At 47.7% G+C, this 13,015-nt stretch overlaps 1 protein-coding gene across 3 annotated transcripts in view; it reads left to right on the top strand.

Annotated features, from left to right (window-relative positions):
* The first annotated feature begins 1,292 nt into the window (after window positions 1-1,292).
* PKM (pyruvate kinase M1/2) overlaps window positions 1,293-13,015 on the top strand; it is a 35,365-nt gene continuing 23,642 nt past the window's right edge. For 2 of the 3 annotated variants that reach the window (XM_053595295.1, XM_053595297.1), the window contains exon 1: window positions 1,366-1,528. The gene's annotated coding sequence lies outside the window, so the exon portion shown is untranslated. Of the gene's footprint in view, window positions 1,313-1,365; window positions 1,529-13,015 lie in introns of those variants that run through there. The other variant, XM_053595296.1, reaches the window with a different exon arrangement.

Raw genomic sequence — 13,015 nt, 5'->3', positions numbered from 1 at the left:
GATCCCTGCCCCCCTCCAATGTTGTCCACCACTCTTTGTCCTTGGCTCAGGGGCCAGAGAGAGCCATTTATGCCCGCCCTCTTTCTCTGGATAGGGAGGAATCAGACTATCCCTGAGGTGTTCTTTCACGAACTAAAGGGGCCAGAAATGGCTTACAGAAGAAATTAAAAGACTATCTCACTTCAAACATATTTACTTTTAGCCTTTCACTTTCTCCTCCCAGCTTATCTGAGCTAACAGGAAGCAAATGAAGGCCCGTGATTTAGCTGCAGGCAGGGTGTCTGATGGAGCAGGTCACATCTGTTTGGTCTCATTTGCCAGGGAAAGGAAAAAAAAACAATCAAGGGAATAGCCTTAACATTTTGAATGCTGCAGCATTGTGTCTGCTCTCAGGACTTGGCTGAGTGAAGGCAAGAGATAACAGCTGTTTAACTGATAACTACTATCATTACTGGCTGTTGGCTAATAATTGGAAAAGTGGGAGATGCCTTGGAGAAAAATGTAAGAAAAGCTACAAGAGTACTGATTTAAATACACGACTAAGATGGAAACATAACTTAGATTTGTTGGCGCTAACGTTCTGACTTGGTATTTCCAGATGGTCAGTTCTGTGCAAAATTCTGCTCTCAGGCACTCGCTGTACAGGATTCCAGACCCTCCTAAAAGTATTCACATGGCCCCAAGCTGTCCTTCCATGTTCCAAGCTCATAGGACAAAGAATAGTCCTACATTTAATCCTAGCCAAAAGGCCAAGAAGCGAAAGACAATGAATAGTCCTAAGAACAAGAGGGCTTCGCGCTCCCCGTCCGGGCACACTCTGTCTTCCCTAGTTCTCGTTATCTCCTCTCTCTACTGCCGGAGCCCCTCTGAAGGCGGCCGGGGCCTCCAACCATGCGCGAATCTCCAGCTCGCCCTGACTTCCCATTCGGCTCAGTCTCCGAGGGTGCGCTGAGGCAGGCACCGGAGGGTGGGGAGTCGCAGGGCGGGGCCCGAAGAATGCTGCCCGGGACTCATAAGTCTGAGCCCAGTCTGGGAAGGCACAGATTAGCCGGGCAGCCTGGACGGAAGGCCAACTAAGGAACCCCAGTCTAGCTGCCTAAATTGGCTGCAACAAGTGGCCTAGGGTACTGGGGGTCTGGGAGGGAGGTCTCGGAAGCCCCGGGGGCGGAGCCTACTGCCTTGCCACCTCCCCATTGGCCATCAGAGGGTTGCTGCTTTCACTTGCTGTAATATGTCCTTCCGCTACGGAATGTAGTTCTCCAGAAGGGCAACCTGACAACCCTTTCCGCCTCAGCCGCGCTTCCTACTGAAGGTGACCGCGCCCAGCAAGGACGCAAAGGGGCGGGGTCCAGCCAGGCGGGGGCCGGGATTGGGTGGGGGGCGGGGCGGCGGAGGGATTGCGGCGGCTCCGCAGCCGGGATAACCTTGAGGTGCCGGCGGCAGATTCTCTCACAGTCAGGCGCTACGCATCCTGCAGCTGCCGACTTTTTTGCATTTGCAGCGGAGCCCGAGCCCTTCGGCGCCAGAGGTGAGCGGTGCGAGAGGCTGAGCTATCGGTCCTCACCTGGCGTCTGTCGGCCTTCCTGTACGAAATCCTGGCCTGCCCGTCGGCTCCGGCATCCAGGCGGGGGCGGCGCAAGATCTGGGCATCTTGGAGCGGGTTGGGCCGGGAGAGAGGAGAAAGGCTACTCGCGGCTAGGGCCTGCGCTTCAAAAGTCCCCTGCGCCCGTTTCGTCCAAAGTCAGACGGGTCTGCCAGCCCCTTTTCTGCCCCAGTGCCTACCCCCTCATTCTGATCCTATCCTCACCTTCCTAAGTCTGGTTCCATCCTTACCTCTCTTCTCTTATTATCTCCTAATTGATTCATCCGTGCCATCCCCACTTTCTCAACTCCCCCTGCTCCGTGCTCGTTTTCCTCCCCTTACCCCTTAATACTCGTTCTTTTCGCCTTTTCATCTTCGTCTGTTCCCATTCCCTTCATTCTGATGCTTTCTTTGTAACCGCTGCTTGAAACAACTTCTGTTTCCCCTCCCATCCTCCACTCAGGCTCGTCCCGCGCCCTGGTCCGCTCCGGCTACCCCTTCCCGGTTCGCGCTCCGTTCCTGCCCCTCCCCCCTCCATGCTGGTCACGTCCGCTCCTCCGCATCCCGCTCCTCCCCTCTCCTTCTCGCTGCTCTGGTCCCCGCCCTCCCATCCGGCTCTCTGATGGTGGTCCTGTCCTCCTCTCCATCATAGCCTTCCGGTATTCTTGGCCTCTAACTGGAGCCCCGGGTCCGGGGCGGGTGGCGGTGGGCCACCGCCTAAAGTGGCAGCGTGCTCTGAGGTTGGGCAGGGCTGAGTGTCCGGCGCGGCTGGCGGGATGCTGCAGGTGCGCGGGCGCCGTTAGGAGGGTTACGTAACCCTTGGCCTTTCCTGATGCAGGGAAGAAGAGGTGGCTGCTTCTGGGGCGCGTTCCTGTTTTGTGCTGACTGCTCCGAATTCTGGTCAGCCTGCAAGGGCCTGGGAGCAGCGCCAGGCCCTCGAGCTCGTCTGCGCTGGCTGGAGGGTCGCGCGCTCCATCCCACAGCTGCAGGGATGCACGTAGCGCCCCGCGCCGGCCACCTGCCCCGCCCCGCCCGACGGCTGGCCTTGGGAACGCGGGGGGAGCCCGGGAAGCCGCCGCACGCTTCTCAGAGCCCTTTGGCGTTGGAGACATTAATCGGGCTGGTAGCCTCTGCTTCTCATTACTTAACCAATGGGCCCCTATTGTGGAAAGCGGAGGCCGCGCAGGTTATGGAGAAGATAGGAAATCCGGCACGTTTTCTTAAAAAACAATGTGGGGCAGGACTGTTTGGGGGAGGGAATTGGAGTCCGGGATGACTAGCCTGGTCATAGCCCACCGAGCTCACCGTCTGCTTACGGAACGAGCATAGATAGCATTTTCCGTTGATAAGTGCTCTGAGGAAGGTATGAGCTTCCTGCTGCGGGAGGAAGGACAGGAAGCCTCGTGGGTCACACCAGGTGGTAAGCACCTTCCAGTGTGAAGGTTATGTAAAGACCCAACCCTTGGCTTAATCCGCTTACTCCAAACCCCAGATATCGGTGCTCCCTGTAAGGAATAAAGTGAACCTTATAAGGAAGGTCCAGACCCGGACAGAGTCGCTGGGAAGTTGTAAACAGGCTTTTAGAATCAGGTTTGACTTGTTAATTTACTGAGACTACTGAGCAGGGATTTCAGCTTCTGGACCTCACTTTCCCAGGTGAAAATGGGAAAAACATTTTCCTTGTTTTGTTTTTTTTTTTTGGTTGTTTTTTACGACAGAGTCTCACTTTGTCGCCCTCGGTAGAGTGCCTTGGTGTCACAGCTCACAGCAACCTCCATCTCCTGGGCTTAGGCGCTTCTCTTGCCTCAGCCTCCCGGGTGGCTGGGACTACAGGCGCCCGCCGCAACGCCGGCTTTTCCTCTTCCTCGTTGTTTTTGAAAGGATTGGTCTCTGCACTTGCACACCTGTGTTGTGTACTCAGTGCAGGGCTGGTGAGATGCCCAGAAGAAATGCTTCTAAATGAGTGTATTATTCTGGTCACTGAGCAGGATTTTACTTAATCTGCAATTGAGCCTGAGGGCTGAACTTGATTCATCTTATTCTTCTGCTGACCCCAATCAGGGTACAGTTTATCTTTGGGAGTTGGGCTTTCTAAATGCCAAATGTCGCCTGGAAACCGGTCTCCTCAGGGATTCTGGTACAATGTTTACAAAGTAACAAATGTTATTTTGCAACTCTCCACTTGCAACAAGGGGCTCTTTGGTCTTCTGAGAACAGAGACCTCTATACACAGACAGGTAGGGAGGGGATGATTTATTTAAACCTTTGCTGTTTAGCTAGAAGGGTAGAAACAAACTGTACAGTGCCAAGACTGAAATAATTTGCCTTCCAGTCCTTGACCTCAGGTGGACTTTTTCAACCTGCTCTTGAGGTTAAGATTGGAGCCAGTGGGCAGTAGCCCTCTGTTGGCAGTATCAAGGGTGTGGCCACTCCCTAGGGTACAGTGGGCTTAGGTCAGGACTCTCCTGCTGCAGCATTGTTAGCAAATAATTTGCCCTCCAGTGGCCTGAAGATGCTGTTGGTACTGCAGCCAGGCTGCTCTGTGGGGAAGGGTAGTGAACCCATCACCAAATCTGTGGGGGAGGGGGAGGCTCTGTGGAGAAGATGACTCAACCTTTCAAGTTTTCTGCTTTTGAGAGAATCCTCTTCACTGGGTGAGTGGGCAAACTGCATTGGGGTTTTTACAGGCTTGAGAAGTCCCTTCTCCCCTTTCAGTGAGTCAAATGAAGCCTGCATTTCTTCCAATTAAAAATATCTCAACTATGGCAGCGCCTGTGGCTCAGTCGGTAGGGCGCCGGCCCCATATACCGAGGGTGGCGGGTTCTAACCCGGCCCCGGCTGAACTGCAACCAAAAAAAAGCTGGGCGTTGTGGCGGGCACCTGTAGTCCCAGCTGCTCGGGAGGCTGAGGCAAGAGAATCGCTTAAGCCCAGGAGTTAGAGGTTGTTGTGAGCTGTGTGAGGCCATGGCACTCTACCGAGGGCCATAAAGTGAGACTCTGTCTCTACAAAAAAAAAAAAAATATATATATATATATATCAACTAAGTGAAAAGTTGGTTTAGGTCACTGGGATCTCAGTACTGGCACTTAGGTCCAGAGTGGCAGAGCCCTGGGCCCAGGTAATGTAGTGTATGCATCTGTATTCCTGAGCCTTCTGTAGTGGGGGTGGCGGCCTCTCTTGGAATATGAGTAACAATGAGTTAAAGAATGTCCTTGAGCTTATTTCTGAGGTAATAGATTTGAGCCAAAATAATATGGACATTAGTCTTCTGCTGGCACAACTGCTTTCATTTTAAGCATTACATTAGAAATAATTTTAGGGGGTGGCACCTGTGGCTCAAGGAGTAGGGCATCGGCCCCATATATCGGAGGTGGTAGGTTCAAACCCAGCCCCGGCCAAAAAAAAAAAGAAAGAAAGAATTTTAGTTTTGAATTTGTAGTTTAACAGAATCGTTAGCTATTTCAAGAACTGTACCCTTAGTGACTTGGCATATTTGGGAGCTGTGACTCCAAACAGCTAGCACCCATGGGAGTTTTTTCTGTTACTTGAATGTTGTGACATTGACATGGGGTCACAGGAAAAACCTTTTATTTCTCAAAACTATTTCTTTCTTAATATTGAGGCAATGGAAGAAATGAGGAACTGGCTGTGGGTAGGGAGAGAGGTAGGAAAAATGTAGCTCTTACTTTACAAACTCACATTACTTGAGTTTTAATTTATTTGGCTTCAGCTTGCATGAAAGCAAGTCAGGGTGTGTTATCTTGACTAAGACTGAGACCAAGGTAGAGAAAAATGACTCATTTGGCATTACTGTTATTTTTGAATCATTCCAGATACCATAGTCAAATCCCAATTAACTGGTACACCACAAGAATGAGTTGTCCTTGTGAGCAAAATTTTATTGCAACCTTGTAGAGGATCTTTGTTCACTGTTTAAGTGATTTATTTGGTAAAAGGTCTTACAGGACCTTATGTTGTGGTACAGATAGGACTAGAACTAAATGACCTGATGTATGAAGACCATTTTTAATAACACCATGCTTTCTGGGAGCTTGCATTTTTGACCAAGAGCCAGACTTAGGCTGGGTAATTGTAGTCTGGTTCCTTGGGGCTTTGTTAAAGAAGCTGTTTGGGGGTAGGTGGGTGGTGGGTAACTGGTGGTGCCCAGCTTCTCCTGGGCCTTTTGGTAAGGCTGCTCAGCTCAGGAGAGGGAGGGAGGCTGGCATTGCCTCCAGGCGGTGCGGTAAGGCCCCGCCCCTACAGTAGTTTGTGCTGGTCTGCACGTAGGAGAGCTTGGAGAGCCGGGCTGAAGTACCTTCACTGGCCTCTGAGACTTGCTGCCCCCCTGCTTCTGTCTGTAGGCAAAGCTCCTGGGGAGCACTAAGCCTCTTTGCTGATGCCAGCAAGCAGGTTTGGAAGTAGGCTGGGGTGGTGGGGGTGGAGAATCCAAGATGAGCAGTGAGGTTGCTAGTCGTAGCATTTCAGAGTGTGCTGCTGGTAAAACTTTGTAGTCAGAATTCTCAGAAGGGAGCCTTACTCCTTCCATACTTTTTTTTTTTTTTTCCAGTTTTTTTGGCTGGAGCTGGGTTTGAACTCACCACCTCTGGCATATGGGGCCGGCACCCTACTCCTTTGAGCCACAGGCGCCACCCCCTTCCATACATTTTTAATCAGCTTACAGATGATATTTCTTCCACTTTAAATAACTGGCATCTCCCCTGTCTCCAACAATGAGTGAAAAACAATTACCCCATCAGCAGAGTCAGTTATGGCACGTAAGACACACTGTGCCCATTTCAGAGGAGCCTGGGAGTTTTGATTGAGTGAAGAGGTGAGGAAGTAGAGACTCTTGAAAGTCTGACAGTACCCAGTGTTGGCAGAGGTGTGGGAAGGCAGGAACTCTTGCTGGTTGTAAATTGATAGTGCCACTTTGGAATGCAATTCAGTAATATTTAGTAAAAATAGAAATACACCCCATGACCTAAGAATTCTATTTCTAGATACATAGAAGCTCATAAATGCACAAGGAGACATGTACTAGAATAGTTGTGGTATTAAAACTGGTCTAATAGCGTGGGGAATGCCCGCTAGTAAGGGGTTACATAAATAAACTGGTCTAGTTACACAGTTACACGAGTTATACAAGTACACACAAATAGTCGTTCCAATGAATTAGCTAGATCTATGTACCAACTGGATGGATCTTAAATATGGTACTTAGTGAAAAAGCAAGTTATACTGTCTGATGTATACAGTCTGCTACTTAGGACAATACCATAAGATTCAGCATTGATATACACAGAACTGTATCTAGACTTACATGAACTAGAGCAGCCGTTCTCAGCCTGTGGGCCTTAACCCACAGGAACTGTATTAAAGGGCCACAGCATCAGGAAGGTTGAGAACCACTGAACTAGAGGGAATACAAAAGTCATGCCTCATAATTCACTGGAGGGGGTATTGAAGGAGCCTGAGGATAGAGGAAAAATGAACTGTATAAAATTATAATTCTTATCTTTCTTTTTAAAAAGTCTAAAGAAAATATAGCTCATTGTTAATGATCAGTTCTAGGTGGTAGAGATACAGATGTTAGTTTTTTTTCTTCAATTCAAAACAAAATAGAAGCAAACCTATAAAGGCTGCTATAGGTAGACGAGTTACACAACTGGTCATGGGGTGTATTTCTATTTTTACTAAATAGCTAAGAGCTCTGAGAGAGTTGGTACTGCCTTATCTCCTCCATCCCCCCAGCGAGGATCCAGGGTCCCACCTCCAGTAAATGCTGAGTTAGTGCTTGCTTCATGGACCATCACCCATCCTGGTTGCACCCCAAATCAGAGTCCCAGGTCTCTTGCTGCTTCCAGAGTGTGGGTGTAAGGCCTAGGAGCACTGCCTCACTTTTCATCCTGGTAGGAAGAACCATGTGCCCTGATGTCAAAGGCTTCACCCAAACTTCCTCCTTCAGGCTAAATCCAGTTCTTTGCTCTGAGCACCAAACCAGGAAATTATCCTCCTCTGAGGATCTTGAGTGTTCTCTGACTCAGGACTTCTTCCTCTGAAGCTGAATGGTGTTTGGGGACATTTTGTGCCCTTTCAGCATTAGCTTTTATGCCTTGTTCAGGTTTTTGTTTTTGTGTTGTTTTGTTTTAAAACAAGGGAATTTTATTTCAACCTACAAGTGGGCATGTTTTGTTCTGTATAGCCTGGTAATGCCAGACTTTGCTTTCTTTTGGGCCCTGGTAGGGATAAAGAGTGGACTTTAGACTCAGATCTCTTAGCCAAAACAGATCTCATCCTCTATACTCACCCACATTTACAAAGACACTATTGTCATTGCTCTTAAACTGTATGTCAGGATGAACAGCATCTACTCCAGACCTTACTGGGTTCTGCTGGGCCGTCTCCCATTGTGATCATGTTGCTGCTGCAGTCTGATTAGCCAATATTGAAAATGCTTTCCATCACTCCTAGAGAGGAGGCCGACCGAAATGTCAGCATGTTTTGATGCAAACTTTCTAATGGATGCTGAGTTCTGAAGAATTGAGAATTAAAAGGACTTCATGTTGTCCTGGAGACTTGGAGGTGTAGAGGTAGCAGGTTGATGTCAGGGCAGGGAATATAATCTTGGGTACCTACTAGCAGTGTTGGAGAGAAAAAGTGGGCATTAGGTGCCATTACTGGGGGTTTGATCTGTGTGGTAAGGTTGGTATCATCATAATTGGTACAGAGAAAAATCAGCTTATGCAGATGCAGACTTGTAGGTTGGGCGAGCTTATTAGGGCAGAATGATTTGGACCTTTGTGAAAGATGGAACTGGTGGAGTGAAGCATGAATTTTTCTGGGGCAACCTGACATTAGTACAGGCCCTGAGAAGTAAAGCGAGGTTTTTTTTTTTTTTTTTTGAGACAGAGTTTAACTTAGTTGCCCTCAGTAGACTGCTGTGGTGTCATAGCTCCCAGCAACCTCAAACTCACTTTGGCTCAAGTGATTCTCTTGCCTCACCCTCCCAAGTAACTAGGACTACAGGTGCCCGCCACAACGCCCAGCTATTTTTTTAGAGACAAGGTCTTACTCTGGCTCAGGCTGGTCTCGAACTCAGGTAATCCACCTGCCTCAGCCTCCCAAGGGCTATGATTACACTGAGCTCAGCCAAATTTATTTATTTTTGCGATGGGATCTCTCTCTGTCCCCAAGCTAGATTGCAGTGGCATCATCATAGCTCACTGCAACCTTCGGGCTCAAGTGATCCTCCTGCCTCAGCCTCCCGAGTAGCTAGGACTACAGGTGCCTGGCTAATTTTTGTATTTTTAGTAGACGGAGTCTCATTCTTGCTCAGGTTAGTCTTAAACTCCTGAGCTCAAGAGATCCTCCTCTCTTGGCCTGCCTGAGTGTTAGAATTACAGGTATGAGTGGGCCCAGCCTATCGTATTTTTTATACAATTCCACCACCCCACCCCACCCCAGTTTCTGAAGGGTAGCCAAAGAGCAGGAGGCCCTTGAGCTTTGAAAGGAAAGGGCAGAGTAGGGGCCCCTGGAGCTGTGCTGTGGTTGGGCCTGCTCCAGCCTGTTAGCCCAGTCAGACCTTGATGGTGTCTTGTTTCCCACAGAAGAGACATGGCCCTGAGGAAGATCCTCCTGCAAGGGCTTGGGCTTAAGAAAAAGTCTCCTGTACCTGGGTGTGGTGTTTGTTGCAGTCAGCGGCTAGGCTGGGCTTCCACTGCCAGCTAGAGGTTGGCTCTGCATGTCTCTGCCTCCCCAGGAGGATGCAGTAATGACTCAGTCAGCTGGCATGGGAGGAGCCACATTTCTTGGCAGGCACTGTTCACACCACTGACATGAGGGAGGGACCCCTTCCTAGAGACTCGCCCTGTGAAAGCAAGGCTAGGGCTAGGGGAGATTCCAGAGGGTGTTTCATATACAAATATAACTCTAGGTGGTTGGTGGGATGCCCAACTGGAGAGAAGAGGCTTGTAGGGGATCTTGAAGACTGGCAGGATGCTTTGGCCCTCCCTGCAACAAAAGTTCCAAGATAGGCTTGGCACTTATGGCTCAACGGTTGGGGTGCCAGCCACCTACTCCGGAGTTGGGGGCTTCGAATCAGGCCCGGGCCTGCCAAACAACAATGACAACTACAGCCAAAAAATGGCTGGGCATTGTGGCGGGTGCCTGTGGTCCCAGCTACTTGGGAGGCTGAGGCAGGAGAATCGCTTAAGCCCAGGAGTTTGAGGTTGCTGTGTGCTGTGACGCTATGGCACTCTACCAAGGGCGACATAGTGGGACTCTTGTCTCACAAAAAAAAAAAAGAAGTTCCAGGACAGACCTTAAAGGAAGAGAAATCAGTGACCTGGAGATGAGACATGAGGCTTCTGGGCTGGCACAGTGCTTTACAGACACCTGAGCTTTTGTAGAAGCTTTTTTGACTACTGGTGTGTAAATCCGCTAAAATACTTAACAAATTTTTGTTATTTTTATATTTCACAGCAAACATTAGTGCTTTCTAGATACCAGATTTAATTTGAGAGGATGAAAAAAGGTTTGTATTGAGGCCACTATAATTGCAGCTGTTTTTGTTTGTTTTTAAAGATAGGGTCTCACTCTGTCACCAAGGCTGGAGTTCAGTGGCATGATCATAGCTTACTGCAACCTACAACTCCTGGGCTCATATCCTCCTTTTCTTAGCCTCCCAAATAGCTGGGACTACAGGCATGTACCATCATGGCCACCTAATTTTTTCTTTTTGGAGAGATGGAGTCTCATTAACTTGCCCAGGTTGGTCTCAGATTCCTGGTATCACGCGATCCTCTCACTTTGGCCTCCCAAAGCACTAGGTTACTGGCATTAGCCACTATACCTGGCTGAGGTGGATATAAATGTATTTGATAGTGGCATCTTCTAGTCCTTGAGGCAACCCTTCTGTACCAGGTTATCACAGAGGCCTCACTGTGAAGCTCGAGAACAGACTAAACAGGAAAAGAAGTTTGTTGGATTTAGGCACGTAGCTAACAGGGTTTTGGTGTGAAATTGTCCTGTGAACTGGTATTTTTGTTGTTGTTATTTTTTTTGCTTTGAGATTCTGACGATATTAAGGTTGGTTTTTCTAAGCTAATGAAACTGTACTGCATTGCATTTGTGATTAAGGGCCTAGGACATGTATCTTTCCTTTGCTACCTTTTAAGTAGAATATTCTTGAAGTGCATAGAATAGCACTTCTAACAAGTGCATAGTTGATTAATGGAGTTTTTTAAAATTACTCCCAGCAATTTCACAGGATGCTTGTAAATATTTTTTTTCAAAAGAGGTACATTTTTCTTTTCTTTGTTTTTTTATCTATTTTTTTTTTTTTTTGTAGAGACAGAGTCTCACTTTATGGCCCTCGGTAGAGTGCCATGGCATCACACAGCTCACAGCAACCTCCAACTCCTGGGCTTAAGCGATTCTCTTGCCTCAGCCTCCCAAGTAGCTGGGACTACAGGCGTCCGCCACAACGCCCAGCTATTTTTTGGTTGTAGTTCAGCCGGGGTCAGGTTTGAACCCGCCACCCTCGGTATATGGGGCCAGCGCCTTACCAACCGAGCCACAGGCGCCGCCCTTCTTTTTTTTTTTTTTTTTTATTATGAAACTATTTAATACTAGTACATTCTTAATAAAAAAAAAAAGTTGCTGTAATCCTACCACCCAGTTAACATACTATTAAAATTTTGGTATACAGAAGGTGCCAAAAATATATACACAATTTAAGAAAGGAAAAAACTGTGTTAAAATTATAATACTCGTTGATTTCTGCAATTACAAGAGGTACTAAACATGACTTATATTTATCTTTTGTTATCAGTATATGCTGATATATACTGTATTACAACTTTAATACAAATTTTTCCTTTCTTAATACATTTGTGCCCTCTGTATTACAACTTTAATACAAATTTTCCTTTCTTAATACATTTTGTGCCCTCTGTATTTTCTCCCTGTTCTCTTTATATTTATTTATATATATATATATATATATATATATATTTTTTTTTTTTTTAGACAGTCTCATTATGTCACCCTGGGGAGAGTGCCGTCGTGTTATAGCTCATAGCAACTCTTGGGCTTAAGTGATTTTTTTGCCTCAGCTTCCCAAGTAGCTGGGACTATAGGCGCTTGCCACAATGCCTGGCTATTTTTTGGTTGCGATTGTCATTGTTTAGCAGGCCTGGGCCATGCTCGAACCGTTCAGCTTAAGTGTATGTGGCCGGCATCCTACTCAGTGATCTACAAGCGCCAAGCCTCTTTTATGTATTTTTACTTTGGTGTTCCTTTCTCCTCAAAAGGGAAGAGACCAGAATAAATAATAGAATGTTAGCAAATCACAAGCTTAGAGAGAAGTAAATGAATGTTAGGGTGTTAGGGGAGAGAATAAAACACCTCATGGGAGCCAGTAAAAATCCACTTTGCCTGTGAATTTCCTATCAATGGTATCTTGGTTTTTTTGGGAGAAATATCTGTATTTTTCTTTATAACATAGCAGACTCCCTAGGAGCAGTTACCTTCTTTGGAGGCGGCAGAGATGGGTTTACACAAAGTCAGGGATGGAGGAGAATAAAGGAGTAAGGGTCATGTGTATGGGATAAAAGCCTGGATACCTGGCTTATAAGGTAATTTTTCTGTGACCCCAAAGAGCTTTAGTTACACTCAGCTTTTATCTTAATCCTCATACAGCTCTGCAGGGCAAACCTTATTCAGCTCTGAGCGGTCTTTGCAAGTGGGGCCAAGGAGCCACTCTGAACCAAAAGCAGAGCATTATGTCACCGGAAGTCCAAGCCCAGAGAACCAAAGGTATGACCTAATAATCAGTGGCCCCAGCTGGCTCTCTGCAAAGAGACCCTAATGTCTCAGTTCCCAGGAAGAGCTGGCTGATTTTTTTTTTTTTCTTTTTTTTGTGAGACAGTCTCACTTTGTTGCCCTTGGTAGAGTGCTGTGCTGTCATAGCTCATGGCAACCTCAGACTCTTGGGCTCAAGCGATCCTCTTGCCTCAGCCTCCTGAGTAGCTGGGACTATAGGCGCCTGCCACAACACCCAGATATTTTTAGAGGCTGGGTCTCGCTCTAGCTCAGGCTGGTCTCAAACTTGGAGCTCAGTAGATCCGCATGCCTAGGCCTCCCAGAGTGCTGGAATTAGAGGTGTGAGCTACCGTGCCCAGCCCTGGCTAATAACTTTTAAGAAGAGTACAATCAGTTACTCCAGCCCACTCATTCAGATCTTAGTTTGTGCATAATACAGTCCTCAGACTGGATGATACTCTCCTCTTGGAGGTCACAACAAGGCCTTTGTGTTCCAGTTGGCCTGATATGCCATCTCTCAGAAATGTCCCCTTAACAGCCAGCCTGACTTACGCCTGGCTGGGAGCCCTGCATTGCCCAGGTATAGGAGCCCTGCCTTAACTGTGAGT

The sequence above is a fragment of the Nycticebus coucang genome, chromosome 6 (genome assembly GCF_027406575.1).
Source record: "Nycticebus coucang isolate mNycCou1 chromosome 6, mNycCou1.pri, whole genome shotgun sequence".
In the NCBI taxonomy this organism is placed as follows: domain Eukaryota; kingdom Metazoa; phylum Chordata; class Mammalia; order Primates; family Lorisidae; genus Nycticebus; species Nycticebus coucang.
Note: the sequence above shows the minus strand (reverse complement) of the source record. Positions and strands in the feature narration are given on the sequence as shown.